Source organism: Impatiens glandulifera, chromosome 1 (genome assembly GCF_907164915.1).
Source record: "Impatiens glandulifera chromosome 1, dImpGla2.1, whole genome shotgun sequence".
NCBI classification, from domain to species: Eukaryota; Viridiplantae; Streptophyta; class Magnoliopsida; order Ericales; family Balsaminaceae; genus Impatiens; species Impatiens glandulifera.
The window spans coordinates 46,055,927-46,067,149 of record NC_061862.1 but is presented as its reverse complement, the minus strand read 5'-3'; the positions used below and the strand labels follow the sequence as shown (position 1 = coordinate 46,067,149).

The 11,223-nt window shown below is 34.9% G+C and overlaps 1 long non-coding RNA gene across 2 annotated transcripts; it reads right to left on the bottom strand.

Moving 5' to 3' along the window:
* Positions 1-1,521: 1,521 nt before the first annotated feature.
* LOC124921584 lies at positions 1,522-5,826 on the bottom strand. Of its 2 annotated transcripts, none has more exons than XR_007097674.1 (7): positions 5,338-5,826; positions 4,935-5,023; positions 2,369-2,493; positions 2,209-2,283; positions 2,014-2,113; positions 1,801-1,935; positions 1,522-1,704 (listed from the first exon to the last, which is right to left on the bottom strand). It is a non-coding gene; the product is annotated as an uncharacterized LOC124921584 (long non-coding RNA). The 2 variants fall into 2 exon arrangements; XR_007097675.1 differs by having other exon boundaries at positions 4,935-5,005.
* Positions 5,827-11,223: the final 5,397 nt, after the last annotated feature.

Below are 11,223 nucleotides of genomic sequence, written 5' to 3'. Positions count from 1 at the left end.
ATCGCAAACGAAGCGAAGATGTCAGATATCGAAAAGTTTATAACGAAGAAATGTATCAATCTCCAACTAGACTGTCGAAGATGGATTATCCAAAATTTAACGACGAAGAAATGGATGATTGGATTTACGAAGTCGAGATGTTTTTCAAATAGACCGAACATCAGAAGAGTCGAAGATGGATTATTTATGTGTTCATTTGATCGGTCGAGCGCGTTACTTCCAATATACGCTCTCTAATTCAGCTCATATTTCCAAAAAATATCTCGATTTCGTAAATCCAATCATCCACTTCTTCACCGTTAAATTTTGAAAATCTATCTTCGATAGTCTAGTTGGAGATTGATACCTTTCCTCATTATAAACTTTTCGATATCTGACATTTTTGCCTCGTCTGTGAACGATTATCTCCTCAGGGATTTGGACCTACATTTTGTAGTTCTTGATTATTCCCAGTTGTTGGACTTGGTCGGTTGATCACATCACTCATTGAAGTCATCATAGCTTTTATCCTTTCAAATCGGGTCTCTTGAGTCATCGGTCGTTTGTCCTGCAGCTTGATTACGATTACAGATTTCATTCAACTCTCCGTTGATACGTGTTTCCACCATATTTCCAAGAACGTTGCTCTGATACCAATGATATACCTTAAACTTGAACTATGTATATATCTTAAAGTAAATAAACAAGAAAATTATAATTAAGAATGAAGAGTAGACAAAAATTAATGGGGAAAAGACAAAACTCTAATTGTTAGGGTAAATACACTTGGGTGAGAATGAAGAAAATAGAGAGAAGTTGATTTTGAGAAAATTCTCCAATAATGTCTAATGTGTTTTCTGTCGATCAGATCTCTTTCTCATATAGCTTCCACCTACCATAATCAATTCTTTAGCCGAATATTTTGTAGATTATATTATCTTCTTTATATACTCTCCAGCTGTTATAATCAATTTTCCGTCTCTCACATTTTTGACTACTACCTTATTAATAATTATTTATTTTCATATAAATAATTATTTATTCATTCAATTAACTATTCCATATTTTGACTAACTGCCTTATTAATAACGGTTACGTTTACCCGTCAACTTATTTTAAGATTAAGAAACATAACCCTAATAATTTCTCATAACACATTGATATGAGCAATCAAAAGTTCACAAGTAAAATTGCGTGAAATAAAAGTTATAAAAGTGAATATGTACTCATACTAGTTAGGCCAAATCTACATATACTTAACCATGCGCCCATGCACCATTTCTCTATGTCGTTAAGGTCCCCATATAAGCTTTCTGATTAGAACCTCAGTGTGGAGGCAAATGAGACAATTGAAGAAAACAAGTAAGGATTCATCTAATCTCATAAATGAGCACACAACTACTTACCTCCCAAACTGTTCAACCCATAAAGATAATTCACTTACAAATCTGCTTAATTAAGGTCAATTCATCATTTTAGATCATATTACAACATAAAGTACCTTGTTAATATGTTTCATTGATTGATGTCAAATGTGTAATATATGATAAAATGTTTCTTAGCCTGAATGAAACAAACATATTATCAAACAGGGTGGGATGAAATCTATTTATACACAAAAATGGATCAATAAGGACAATAACCTAAACCCAATTATCATCTCATGTTACCCTCCCTCAAGACTTCAATCATGTTGTAGATTCGTTTGTCAGCCTTAGCCCGAACCTGTGAATACAAAACTTGAATTACCAATCGAATCTTTTGGATAAATGAATATTTCGACAATGCACTCATAGACCTGAAACAATAATATATTAGTACCATTTTAGTTTTTAGCCAGAAAAATTACAGCATCAGGCGATGTCAGTGATACATATGAAAAGCATGACCCAATAGATGCTCCACTGGAACCTCAACCATCTCGATTTGCTGCTTTGGATCCCGAATCATTTGAATCTGATTAAAGAAGAAAGGTTCAAGTGCTAAACCAATTCCATTGTAAATGATCTAATATCATCAGTATTTCATGTGCACCTCATCTATATAAAAGGACACCAAGTTTCTCAAAGCAGGAAATGACAACTTTGACAGTTCCAGATGTGTCTAGCTTGCTTGCTTGATGAGACTCCAAGACCTGAAGAAAATTACTTAGAAGCCACAAAAAAACACATCCATATTGATCATCAAGAACTTTTTTGTTGACAGTAAAAGGAAGGAGAATGAACTAACCTGCAGTTTGTAACCATAGAAGGCCCCTGGAAACTGCTCAGCCATAATCTCCATGGCTGCCAAAAAAGCTACAAGCTATTGAAGGATAACCAATTACTTCTTCTGAAAGGAAAAGAAAAAAAGAAGAAGAAAAATTAAGAACAGACAATAATTCCATCACCTGCTTTCCCATTTGTGGAGAGATCACAGCCTAATTTTTCGAGTCTTCAACAGTTTTATTAAGCTGATTCCTATCTCCACCTGTAGTTCCCATTACAAATGGGACTCCAATTTTACAGTACAGCTCTGCATTAATTGTAAATAGACTGGAGATTATTATAACACTTCATTACTAATTGAGAATTGAAAGATGCAAATCACTCAACCAAACCAAATAATTTCAGATAATCCCTTTGTTACAATCAACATTTTCACTTTTGTATCAAACTTTGCATAGGCTTCTTTAATGAAGAGTTAATCCAAATACCAAAATACCCTTATTTTATAAACCAAAATACCAAATTACCCTTATTTTAACCGATAATGCAGATTATTTCCAAATAACCTTACATAAAACAAGCTCTTAACAACTCACTATTCATTGCAGCTGGAAGTGTATATATAGTCAACCACTACTAAATTTGGGTATTGAGCAAAAGTTGATGATAAAACATTCTCCCTTCCGAAGGACCATCACCTTGATTTCTTTCCCACACACTTCCACCATTTGACCAGACTCCTCTAGACTGCCAAATGATATAGGAACCACTCCATTCTTCCTTATTAGCCGTTTACTCGACTTTGTTAGTCTATTTTAAATTCATAATTGTTCAGGAGATATGCTGACATTACATTTATGTTTTAGGAATATTCATGACTTTGATAATAAAAATATAGTACAAAAATAAAGATGCATCATGAACTATTTTGAAAAGATATGCTCCTCTAAGCCAACTGGCATGGTATCTTTTGAATGTAAAGTTCTTCCTGAATCTGCTTATAGTCTTTATTATCCAGAAACTGATTACTGGAATAACTCACTGTTACACCTTTGCGAATTTAACGTTATCAAATTGGTCACTTAGAAAATCAATCTCGTGGAGCATTGAAATAGTTTTTACTAATATTTACTTTTTTGTGGTGATGCTCTGCATTCGAGTTATTCGCAGAGCTATTTCTTCTAAAGCATCATAATTACTGATGTTGGTAATTTTATATTATATTGATTTGGCATACTATATAGTAAGTATATTTATTAAGATGGATTAATATGATTCTCTTGTGTAGGAAGAAATATGTTTCATGATCAACCCTGAAATGATTGCTAACATTATTTTCTTGCCTTCGATAGCTTATAATGAAGCTAAAGAAACTGTCGGTGCTGAAAATTTTTCAAGTTAGGTTGGGTGGGTCATGGGTGAGATTATTTATGAAGCGGTAAATTATGTTAAATTCAACTAGGAATTTTTAAATTGTATTGCGGTCATTTTTATAATTTATTCAAGTTTTAAAGTTTGACTATGGATTCAAATTTTGTCTATACAGTATAGTCACCATTAAATTAAAATAGAATGTGTAGTCAAACTTTTAAAGCTTGAATCAATTTATAAAAATTGACACAATATAATTTATTTATTTTTTGTTAAAATAAATTTAATTTACAGCTTCATAAATGGTCTAATCTCACCAAATATAACTTGAAATCTTTCAGAACCGAAGTTATTCTATCGCTTCACTATAAGCCAAGGAAGGCAAGAAAATCATGCCAACAATAAATTCTGGGTTGATCATGAAACGGATATCTTTCTGTACAAGAAAATCACAACTAATCAATCTTAATAGATATACATACTATATAGAGTGTCCAAATCAACATTATTTAAAATTATCAACAACAATAGTCAGGATAATCAGGATGCTCTATAAATAAATCTGCGAATAATTCGAAAGCAGAGCACCACCACAAAAAAAAAGAAGTAATTGTTAGCAAAAATTATTGTCAATGCTTCATGAGATTGATCTTCTATAAAAAAACTATTATAATTTATAAGCCTCAAATTCTTAAAGGGGTAATAGTGAATTGTTCCAGTAATCAACTTTCGGATAACAAAGAATAGAACCATATTCATTAAGAAATCTATGTTGAAAGGACACCATGTTAGTTGGCATTGAAGAGCATATCATCTCAAAATAGTTAATGGTGCATCTCTCTTTTTGTTCTAAATTTTGATCATAAGGATCATGGATATTTCTGAAACATACAAATAGTATCAGCATATCTCCTAAACTAGCAAGGCAGGAAAAACTGCATGCTACTTGGCTTCTCCATTAGTAAATTAAAATGTTTCAATAGTTCAAAACTTTGTGCTTATTTATTGGGATTTTATTTTCTACACTAACATACATATCCTCAAAGATTCTATAATATACTACATGGAAAATTAACAAAGAAAATAAGTATCATCAATTGAAATTTAAAATAGACAAAGAAATAACAACAAACAATAAATTCACTTATAAAGTGAAGAAACTCATTAACTATTCTTAAACATTATAACTATAATAGAGTAACTCTTTAAAATTGACTGTCTGAAGATCTTTGAGCCCTCTAGCAGAGATTCAAAATAGGCAGAAAAATGAAACAACAATAAAACTAAGAATAAATAAATTTTGACTAATTCAAGAAACATGCAAATGATTTCCAACTAGCATTAAATATGCAAAACAAAGCCAATATATATACATACCTGGCTGAGGAATACTATCCTTGGATTCTTCAATTCTAACGTACAAAGACCTCGTATGATGATTCCTCTTTCTGTATCCTGATATTGAGCTTTTAGTAGAGATATGGAAGACACAATACCATATCCGTCATTGCAGGAATATCATGTTTCAACCACTACAAATGTATGGTTTGCAATCGAAAATAAATTATTGAAATAAAATCGTTGACATTCAGAAAACCGTTTTCCACTTGATTTAAAACATTTTTACATCCATCAAAACATTCAGGCGATGCACAACTAATAACATGACTATCTTTCCCTAGATTCTTATGGCAGTCAACTATCATGGAATCGATCTTATCACTAGCACGATTATCAATCTTATGAGGAGTTTTAAGAGAGCTTATGTTAGAGACCACACCTGTAGATGGTTTAACTATTGATTTGGAACAACCTTTCTTACTAACCAATGAAACTGCATCCTTGCTTCTAGAGCTGTTTTTCCCTTATTAATAAGGGATTTAACAGTATGCCGCTCCTTTCCAGTTTTGCTATTGTAATATTGTTCATGACTCCAGGTGGATTATTCTCCAGATCTACAAAGCAAACTTTAGGAACACCCCTTGCCCGAGTTAGAATGCCGGACGGGCGTAAACAGGCCATAGGAGAAGCCCTGGAATTAGACAATGGAGTTCAAATCGCGCCAGGCGAATTAAACACCTGATACAATCCATAAACGTATCAGATTGAAAACGAAATGCAGAGAAAGAAGACAAGCCCCGATTGGCCATTGCAATCTTCAGAGAGTACTGCAGCAGACGGACGGCGAAGGATGGCTTTGTAACGATTCTAAATGTTAAGGAATGGGACTTGAATCCCATTTTGGAATTATGGGGTTCCTATGTGTGGTTGAATATCAATTAGCTTTTAAGGTGTGGTTCTCTTAGGAGTTGTTACATTGGTATCAGAGCGAGCGGGACACTGCGTTGAAACGTCGGGCGACTAAGTGCGGGATCTCTGGGATTTCGACCAGCAATCCACTCATGAAAATTTTAAAGGGTTGAAAAATTAGTTATACTCGGGGACAGAAAATACGCTCAGCAGCATGTTGTCTCCCAGAAAGATGAAAGGTGAACAACAGAAACAGTCCCTTTAGTTATTATAGTCTGAATACCACCAGAGGTTCTCTAAATCTATGATGTACAGCAATGAAATTGTAAAGAAGACAATCTCTAAAAAACCTATATCCGTGTTATTCCATAATGTCTTCCCACATACATTAGCTAATATTTGTCAAAAACCAAGAATGTGGTGTATTGATTCACAGAACAAGCCAAGCCACAACTAAAAACCAAGGATGTCTTAAGAGTTCACTTTCACTTCAAGCATGAACCTTCCACTTGTGGAAGAGGAATCTACAACTGGCAGCAAATCACCTCTCTGGTTCTCTTCCAATAATAGGATATTTGACACAAAAAACGTAAACCCAGTATCTCCACTCTCCAGTAAGATGTTTATCTCTTCCACAACACGATCCAGCTAAAATAACAAGATCCAAATGATAAAAGGTCTCATCAACAAGCTAGCTTACAATGAACCATTTTCACAAAAACAACAAGAAAAGCAATTTGACAAGAATTTACAAATCTTTAACAACAACAACAACAACAACAACCATAGGTCTAGGTTTATTCTGTGTGTCGATAGAAATCTCGATTGCGAATATAGGTTTTTTGTCATATGCAGCCAACTGAATCGGTGAATCGCAAAAAGAAACGATGAGGGTAACATTGACCCTTATAGTTTTCTTGATTGATCGTATTAGGCCGGAAGAAAACAAAATTGTTTTGGTTTTGGTGAGACTCTATATAGAGAGAGAGAGATTGGAGGACTATTATAAAGAAGATGTTTCCCTGTTACCCTCCACTGCAACAAGGGAAATTTGATGTAAGAGGGTTATTACCATATATATAGCATGCCTTTACTAATTTTTTCATTTTTAACCTTTTGCCAAAGTAAAATGTCACCTTTGTCCTTTATTTAAAAAAAAAAAAATTAATTTTCCTTTTCTTTTCTCTTTCCTTCTTCTTTCTCTTTCCCTCCCGCTATCTCTTTTCTCTTTCCCTCCCTCTCTCTCTTTTCTCTTTCTTCTCCTTTCCTTCCCCCGAAGACGATCAAGCCGAAACATTGACGACGTCATCTCCTCCGAACCCCGACGAGCCTCCGACGTCAAATAAGAGCCTCCGACGAGAATCAGAACTCCAGAACGACGAAAATGAGTTTATCTTTCATGTTTTCCTGTTTCTATCCGAGTTTTCCCGTGTTAGGTTTAGAGTTTTAGTGTTTATTGTTTAGGTTTAGGTTTATTGGCTTACTGAATCGTTTTGGGTTGAAAATGCATATGTCGAAGGCTATTACAGACTATCGCAGACGAATGCGCATCTATCGCAGACGAATGCGCATCTGTCGCAGACGAATGCGCAGCTGTCGCCGACAGATGCGCATTCGTCTGCGACAGATGCGCATTCGTCTGCGACAGATGCGCATTCGTCTGCGACAGCTTGCAACAACATTCGATATATGCATTTTCAACCTTCGTTCGTTCGTTGCTTCGGAGAAAACTCACCTTCAACCTCAACCTTCGTTTGTTCTGCTTTTTTCCGTCGTCGGGGGCCGGATAGTCGTCGGGGGAGAGGAGAAGAAGAAGAAGAAGATGATGATGGTGGCTTCGTTCTGAGTTGCTTCGTTGGTTCTTTCGACTTCGTCGTCGGGGGAGAGGAGAAGAAGAAGAAGATGACGGTGACGTTGGTTCCTTCAGCTTCGTCGTCATCGGTCGGGGGTAGGGGAAGTTGAAAAGAGAGAGAGGGAGGGAAAGGAGAAGGAAAGGGAAAAGAAAAATAAAATCATTTTTTTTTAAATAAAGGGCAAAAGTGACATTTTACCTTGGCAAAAGGTTAAAAATGAAAAAATTAGTAAATGCATGCTATAAATGGTAATAACCCTCTTATGAGGGTTATTTCATCAAATTTCCCCTGCAACAAAGGTGTGGATAAATTTTCATATTCGTCCCTACAGTTTTTACCCCATTCAAGTTGATTAGTTATGAATTACTTGTGCAAGAAGAAATATGTTTCTTGATTAACCTAGATTTGATTGCTGGCATGGCATGGCATGATTTTCTTGTCTTCTATGGCTTTATAATGAAACGATGAAGTTGTCGGTGTTGAAAAAATTTACAGTTATATTGAGTGAGATTATATCATTTATGAAATTTAACTAGGAATTTTCAAGTTTTGTTGTGGCCATTTTTATAATTTATTCAAGTTTTACAGGTATAAAGCAAGAATAATTGCAATGAGCAACTATGGAATAGAACCTTATTGCCTCACTGTTCATTTTCACCTCTTTCTTTTTATCTATTTTTTGTAATAAAATTTAAACTTAGCATTCTGCAATTTCTATCCTTCTTGTGTTAGGGAATTTTTTTTTTTTTTGAAAACTTGTGTTAGGGACCTTAGGGTAATGGGTAACATGATGTCATAGCTATCTACAATAATTTTGATCATATTTTCTAACTTTTATTGTTTTTTAAAATTGATTTAATTATCGGCCGTATCAAAAATTTAAAGAGTTTTTAAGTATATAATTAAATATCCCTTCTTTAGGTGCTCAGGAAATTTGACGAAATAACTATAATAATGACATCATTTTAGGAAATGACCAGGACAGATAAAGTTTGCAAAAATTGACCTTTTCGGCATCTACAAAGTCCATAATACCCCTTCGCGTCACGCGAGGTTATTTTTGCAAACATTATCAGGCCATCTCTTCACGTCACGAACATCATGTGTACGCATAGAATGTTTTGGTTTTTAAACCGACCGAAAAGATCATTTTTGTAAATTTTATTAGGCCTTGTCCATTTCTAAAAAAAATTGGTCATTATTAAATTTCCCGGGTGCTCAAATGGTAATATGGGTGTGTTTCATTTTTAATATAAAATAATAACATTCTAGTTATATCATAAGATCAATATGGTCATTTGGGGGGTAAGATTTGAACTTCATATTCCTTCAAGTACATAAGAGTAAAAGTAAAATTTATATTTTGGAAAATGTTGAGTTAATGGGCCTTGCAACTAGAATTTGGGGGACGTGATTTAAATGAAGTGGATTATGAAGTTAAGCTCGCACTTAAATTGACTGTTGCATCTCAGGTCTTTTTTATAATTGCATTTGATAGTATTGATGCTCCATTTTTGTGTACAAATAGCTTTCATCTCACCTGTCTGTTTCCTTCTTTAGACAAAGATTTATATCATATATTACATATATTACATATTTGGCCTCCCAATCCCCTATTCTAGTCTAGCGGCATTAAAATGTGGATACTAACCCTAAATTCCTGGGTTCGAGACCGTTAAACTACAAGTTCTGTGTCTGGTTAAATGGTTAAGTGTGTTTGCGGGTTACATACTTAATCCCAATTTTTATTTTACATATTTGACATCCCACTATTGAAACATATTAAAATGGTACTAATGAAGTGATGAACAATGAAGTGTGAAAAAACAAATGAAGAGAGATATTTTATTGTCTAAGATAAAGATAAAACCGATTACTACTAATGAAAAAGAATTACAGCCATCTAAAGTCAGAAAGAAAGAAAACGTAAAACACCTAACTTAATAAGCATAACTGTGGAATAAATGTGATGTAACTGAAATTATTAATTCTATACTAAAGGCAAAACGTTACAAATCTCCACCTTGCCTTAGTATCACCCAACAAGAAAAGACTTATCAGGCTACTTCCAACTGTCAACATTTAGCAAATCCAAACAATGAGTGAATTTGTTAAGTGGGACCGGCTTCGTGAACATGTCAACAGGATTATGATGTGTGCTGATCTTCTTCACTTTGATTCTCCTTTCAGTACGAAGAAAATGATAACAAACATCAATATGTTTGGTTCTATCATGATGCACTTGATCTTTGGCCAAACAAATAGCACTTAAGCTATCACAAAAAACAATTGCCTGATCATGATGGATACCAATGTCACTAATTAATCCTTTCAACTATATACCCTCCTTGGCTGCTTCAGTTAGCGCCATATACTCAGCCTCGGTAGTGGACAACGTCACCGTCGACTGTAATGTTGCCTTCCAACTAACCACAGAGTCACCAAGGGTGTAAACATAACCAGTCATTGATCTTCTACCATCGATATCTGCAGCATAATCTGTGTCCGAATATCCAGTTATGAGACACTAGTTATTACTCCCATAAATGAGACCAATATCGGATGTGCCTCTCAGATAGCGAAATATTCGCTTTACTGCTTGTCAGTGTTCCTTACCAGGTCGAGACATAAACCTGCTAACAACACTAACTGAATACGCAATATCAGGTCTAGTGCATACCATGGCATACATTAAACTACCCACCGCACTAGCATACGGTACATTAGACATGTATAACTTCTCAGCTTCAGACTGGAGTGCGAATGCAGACAAATGATCAGTAACAGCTGCAGGAGTATTGAGAGCCTTTGCTGTACTCATCCCAAAACGAGACAACATTTTCAAAATATAACTCTTCTGTGAAAGAAATAGCTTCTTTTAAACTCGATCTCTTATTATTTCCATGCCCAGAATTTTTTGTGCTCCACCTAGATCTTTCATATCAAACTCGGAACTGAGAAGGTCTTTCAGCTTTTGAATCTCTGACATCTTCTTGGCTGCGATTAACATGTCGTCTACATATAAGAGTAAATAAATCAAAGAACCATCACCGATTTTGTTGTGATAGACACAACAATCATATGCACTCCTATTGTAACCATGTTCAATCATAAAATTGTCAAACCGCTTATACCACTGTCGAGGAGACTATTTAAGTCCATACAAAGACTTCTTCAGACTACAAACATGTGTTTCTTTACCAGGAACAAGAAATCCTTCAGGCTGACTCACTAGTGTATCCTCCTCAATCTCACCATGTAAGAAAGCCGTCTTCACGTCTAATTGCTCGAGTTCTAGATCCTGATGTGCTACTATAGCTAGTAGTACCCTGATAGAAGTGTGTCGGACTACAGGTGAGAATATCTCATTGTAGTCTACGCCTTCCTTTTGACTGAATCCCTTTGCAACTAATCGTGCTTTATATCTGGTCCCTTTAGCACTAGATGTTCCATCTTTCCTTTTGAAAATCCATTTGCACCCAATGACTCTTCTTCCCTTAGGTAAAGTAACCAGCTCCCATGTATTATTCTTATGAAGTGATTCCATCTCCTCACACATGGTA